The sequence below is a fragment of the Lithobates pipiens genome, unplaced genomic scaffold, assembly GCF_037356315.1.
Source record: "Lithobates pipiens isolate NorthernLeopardFrog02 unplaced genomic scaffold, aLitPip1_a1.2 Scaffold_30, whole genome shotgun sequence".
NCBI classification, from domain to species: domain Eukaryota; kingdom Metazoa; phylum Chordata; class Amphibia; order Anura; family Ranidae; genus Lithobates; species Lithobates pipiens.
This window is the reverse complement of record NW_027507791.1, coordinates 30,019,454-30,025,077: the sequence shown is the minus strand read 5'-3', so window position 1 is coordinate 30,025,077 and position 5,624 is coordinate 30,019,454. Positions and strand designations below refer to the sequence as shown.

The 5,624-nt window shown below is 48.4% G+C and overlaps 1 protein-coding gene across 3 annotated transcripts in view; it reads left to right on the top strand.

Moving 5' to 3' along the window:
- The first annotated feature begins 993 nt into the window (after positions 1-993).
- Positions 994-5,624, top strand: part of POGZ (pogo transposable element derived with ZNF domain) — a 37,044-nt gene continuing 32,413 nt past the window's right edge. For all 3 annotated transcript variants that reach the window (XR_013264802.1, XM_077463882.1, XM_077463881.1), the window contains exons 1-2: positions 994-1,157; positions 3,471-3,526. The gene's annotated coding sequence lies outside the window, so the exon portion shown is untranslated. The remainder of the gene's footprint in view (positions 1,158-3,470; positions 3,527-5,624) is intronic.

Sequence of the window (5,624 nt, the reverse complement as noted above, 5' to 3'; positions counted from 1 at the left end):
TAGGGGGTTATTGGTGCCCCTCATTTGTAGGCGGTGAACCCCCAATGCTGGTGTAAATAATCGCAATAGGAAGGGATTGGCGATTTGGGGGTGCGGTCTTTAAAATGGGGGGGTGTACACAGAGAAAGGCCCGCTCTATCAGATCTGAGCAGAAGTTACCTTTGGGGGGAGGGGGGGTTGGAGATCTCAAAAATTATGTTTTGGGGCGCTCTACATACAGAATCACGTGACTCAGCCCCTCCTTCTATATTTTGGGTGATCTACATACAGAATCAGGTGACTCAGCCCCTCCCCCTATATTTTGAGGCGCTCTACTTACAGAATCACGTGACTCAGCCCCTCCCCTTATATTTTGAGGCGCTCTACTTACAGAATCACGTGACTCAGCCCCTCCCCCTATATTTTGGGGCGCTCTACATACAGAATCACGTGACTCGGCTCCTCCCCCTTTTTTTGGGGTGATCTACTTGCAGAATCACGTGACTCAGCCCCTCCCCCTATATTTTGGGGTGATCTACATAAAGAATCACGTGACTCAGCCCCTCCCCTTATATTTTGGGGTGATCAACTTACAGAATCACGTGACTCAGCCCCTCCCCCTATATTTTGGGGTGATCCACATACAGAATCACGTGACTCAGCCCCTCCCTCTTTTTTTGGGGTGATCCACATACAGAATCACGTGACTCAGCCCCTCCCCCTATATTTTGGGGCTCTCTACTTACAGAATCACGTGACTCAGCCCCTCCCCCTATATTTTTGGGGGTGCCCTCCCCACGTGGTCAGATGACCCCGCCCCTCTGCTCCTGGGGGGGCGCCCTGCACATCCAGTCACGTGGTCCCCCTCAGTGCGGGATTATTTCGCCAGGCCCCGCCCCTCGGTGGGAGGGGGAAGGGGAGGCGACGGGACGCACGCGCCGCCTGAACTCTGCTCCTGCACCGGGGCGTGGCCGGGCCCGCCGCTGACGTCAGAGCCCGCCCCCCAGCGCCGTTTCGGGCCAATGGGAGCGCGCTGAGGAAGTGACGTAGACGGTATCCCTCCGCGGTGAGGCGCCGTGTTCCTCCGCTCGGCGCTCTTTGTGGCGCGCTGTGTGGCGGTGAGAGGGGCGGAGGGATCCGGGCGGAGAGCGAGCACCGGAGGGCCGGACCAGGAGCAGGTGAGAGCCCCGGAGTGGGAGGGGCCACACCGAGAACCGCGCCATCTTCATCCTCATGGCTGGGGGCCCCTGGAGGAGGGAGGGCCCATATCATGGGGAACAATGGCCGCCAGGGGCCCCAAGAGGGTGCTTCTCATTACACACAACACTGGAGGGGCCCCCAAAATGTATCTAATATCTGAGAGCCCCAGGAGGCTCCACCCATCTACAAGATCCTCCCATAATAATCCCCATAGGAGGCCCCTCCCAAAATATACACCACTAGAGGCCCCTCCCATTATATACAATGAGCCCCTCCCCTTTCTGTAGGCCAATAGAGGCTCCTCCCACAATACACTGTGTCCCTCCCCTTTCTGTAGGCCAATAGAGGCTCCTCCCACAATACACTGTGTCCCTCCCCTTTCTGCAGGCCAATAGAGGCTCCTCCCATAATACACTGCACTCCTCCCCTTTCTGTAGGCCAATAGAGGCTCCTCCCACAATACACTGCATCCCTCCCCTTTCTGTAGGCCAATAGAGGCTCCTCCCACAATACACTGCATCCCTCCCCTTTCTGTAGGCCAATAGAGGCTCCTCCCACAAAATACACATCGATCCTCCCCTTTTTGTAGGCCAATAGAGGCTCCTCCCATAATACACATCAGTCCTCCCCTTTCTGTAGGCCAATAGAGGCTCCTCCCATTATATACACATGGCTCCTCCCCTTTTTGTAGGCCAATAGAGGCTCCTCCCATAATATACACTGTGCTCCTCCCCTTTATGTAGGCCAATAGATGCTCCTATAATATATGCTGTGCACCCAACCCCTTTGTACAGGCCAATAGAGGCTCCTCCCATCATTTACATCCTGGGGCCTGTCTCCTTTTAGGGGCCACATCGTTGAGGGATTATGTAATACACATGAGGCCCCTCCCAGCTATAGGATCCTTTTTTAGGCTCCTCCCATCATTTCCACAGTGGCCCTTAACTTTAATGTATGCTAATAGAAGCTCCTCCCACTATATACAATGCGCTCCTCCCCTGTATGTAGGCTAATAGAGGCCCCTCCCACTATATACACCCCTGGTCCTGCCCCTTTAAAGGGTTACACTGCTGGGGGGGCCCCCCCTGAATATCCATTATCTCACAAAAGTAGACAAGTGTCATTTCTTCAGTGTTGTCACATGAAAAGAAATGTGACTGGGGTGTACTTACTTTTGTGAGATACTCTATATGCCAGGGGGACCCCCTCCACTTTATGTAAGCCAAGAAAGGCCCCTCAAAGTATATACGTCCTGGGGCCTGTCCATGGGTCACACCACTGGGGGCCCCTGAATATATAACTGACTAGATGGGCCCCTCCCCTATTTTTGTAGGCCAATAGAGGGCCCCCCTACTATACACAACCCCGGGCCCCCGAATATATAACTCCATAGGTGGGCCCCTCTCCTTTTTGTAGGCCAATAAAGGCTCCTCCCACTATATGCACCCCTGGGTCCTGAATATATAACTCCCCAGGTGGGCCCCACCCTTTTTTTTTTTTGTAGGCCAATAAAGGCCCCTCCCACTATATACACCCCTGGGCCCTGAATATATAGTTTACCAGGTAGGCCCCTCCCTTTTTGGAGGCCCGTCCTTTAAAGGGTCACACCATTGGGAGAGGGGGGGGGGGGAGTCCTGAATATATAATGTGTTAGGAGGCCCCTCCCCATGTATGTGTCCGCCTCTGGACATTCCTCCTATAATATACAATAATGGGGCCCCAAGAGGATCTCCCAAAAGCTCTGATAGGTCACACCGCTGGGGGGGGGGGGGGCCTGAAATATTCATTACATCTGGAGGCCCCACCCCTTTCTAACTGCTACTCAAAATACCCATATTGTAGGCTCCTCCCCTTATATATAAAATGATGGGGTGTCCGTGCTTCAGCCCCTCCCCCCTCCCCACTATAGATTGTGGGCCTATTGACCCCTCCCCTTCCCATTGGCCCCCTCAAAGGACCCCATACAGGAGACCCCTCCCCTTTTTTATAGGAAGAAATGGAGGCCCCTCCTTTTATTACCCCCTCCAGTTGGTTGTGAAGGAGAGGAGGGGTTTAGTTCCGCTTTAATAAGGATTCTGGGGGTGGTTGGGGATCTCTGCCGCCATCTGCTGGCGGGACGAGCGCAGCTCTGCGTCCTGCACATCCTATTTACTAAATTGTGATTTTTGTTTTGTTTTGTTGTTTTTTTTTGTTGTGTCTTTTTGTTTTTTTTGTTTGTTTTTCTATTTTCTAGATTTTTTAATATTTTATTTATTTTGTATATTAATTCTCCCCGCTCTTCCCCCTCCCAGGTCTGACAAGTCTTTTTGAAAATTTATTGCAGTTGAACGGTGATCAATTGATAAAGGTAACGTACCCAACCCCCGCCCTTCTTATCAGTGCATGTGTTCACTGTTTGTTTTCCCTTTTTTTACTCTATTAAGCGGTTCCCGACCGTCCGTAACCTTTCTCCGCGTGCGCGCGGCCGGCCGGGTACCCCGGAGTGCATGGCTGGCAGGCGTGATCGCTGCCGGCCACGCGCGGTCGCGTGCACCAGCAGGGATGTGTGTGTGTACACAAATCGCTGTGCTATCAGGGAAGAGGAAACATACTTTGTTCCTACTAAGTAGGAAAAAACATGTCTCCTCCCCCCAATCACTTCCACACCCCCCACGGTTAACCCCTTGATCGCCCCCTAGTGTTAACCCCTTCCGTACCAGTGACGTTTATACAGTAATCGGTGCATATTTATAGCTCTGATCGCTGTGTCAATTACATTTTGTCTTTAACCACTTTCAGCCCCCGGACCATTTTGCTGGCCAAAGACCAGACCACTTTTTGCGATTCGGCACGGCGTCGCTTTAACTGACAATTTGCGCGGACGTGGCTCCCAAACAAAATTGACGTCCTTTCCCCCCCCCCCCCCCCACAAATATTTCTTTTGGTGGTATTTGATCACCTCTGCATTTTATTTATTTATTTTTTTGCGCTACAAACAAAAATAGAGCGAAATTTTGAAAAAAAAAAAAAACGCGTTATTTTTTACTTTTTGTTATAATAAATATCCCCCAAAAATATATAAAAATATTTTTTTTTCCCTCCGTTTAGGCCGATACGTATTCTTCTACATATTTTTGGTAAAAAAAAAATCGCAATAAGCGATTATTGATTGGTTTGCGCAAAAGTTATAGCGTTTACAAAATAGGGGATATTTTATGACATTTTTATTAATAATTGTTTTTATTTTTTTACTAGTAATGGCTGCAATCAGCTTTTTATTTTTTTTTATTTTATTTTTTTTAAATAGGGGATATTATATGACATTTTTATTAATAATTTTTTTTTATTTTTTTACTAGTAATGGCCGCAATCAGCTTTTTATTTATTTATTTATTTTTTATTTTTTTAAAATAGGGGATATTATATGACATTTTTATTAATAATTTTTTTTTTTTTTTTTTTTACTAGTAATGGTGGCAATCAGCTTTTTTTTTTATTTTTTTTTTATTTTTATTTTTTTAAATAGGGGATATTATATGACATTTTTATTAATTCTTTTTTTAATTTTTTTACTAGTAATGGCGGCAATCAGCTTTTTTTTAATTTTTTTTTATTTTATTTTATTTTTTTGTGACTGCGACATTGTGGGGGACACATCGGACATTTTCGACACATTTTTGGGACCATTGTCATTTATACAGCAATCAGTGCTATACAAATGCAGTGATTCCTGTGTAAATGACACTGGCAGTGAAGGGGTTAACCAGTGGGTGGCACTGTAGGGGGTTAAGTGTTCCTAGGGGCGTGTTACTAACTGTTGGGGGGGGGGGGGTTGGGCTTTCTTTTAGTGAACACTGATCTCTGCTCCAATCACATGGAGCAGAGATCGGCGTCACTAGTTGCTAGGCAGAACGGGGAGATGCTGTTTACAACGGCATCTCCCAGTTCAGCTGCCCCCCTCCGTGAGACGGTCGCGGGTATCCCCGCTGCGATCGCGACCAGACTCACGGGGGGGAGGGGGGGGGTCCCGATGGCAGGGCGGCAAATTTTAAAGGGATCTACAGGTACGCCCATTTGCCTGCCCCGTGCCATTCTGCCGACGTACATCGGCGTGCGCCGGTCGGGAACTGGTTAATGTTCATATCCCCTGTGTGGGGAATTTTATACCCGTGTTTTGTTTTTGTTTTTTTTTATCTCCTTTTTTTGTATTTTTCAATAAAAACAATTGTACGAAAGATGAACCCTTACAAGGCTAGAACTTTTGGACCCTCTTCGTGTAGGTCACCTGTGTTGTTGGCGCATGTACTGGCAGACGTCTATTACTCCCAACAGCCTTGCTCAACCTTTTTACCCCAGAGGAACCCCGAAAATAAATAATTTTCAGGTCTCGGGGGGGGGGGGGGGGGGACCCCTACTTAAAACTAACTAAATTAGGGGGTTCAATGGGATAATCTCTCTCCCCTCGC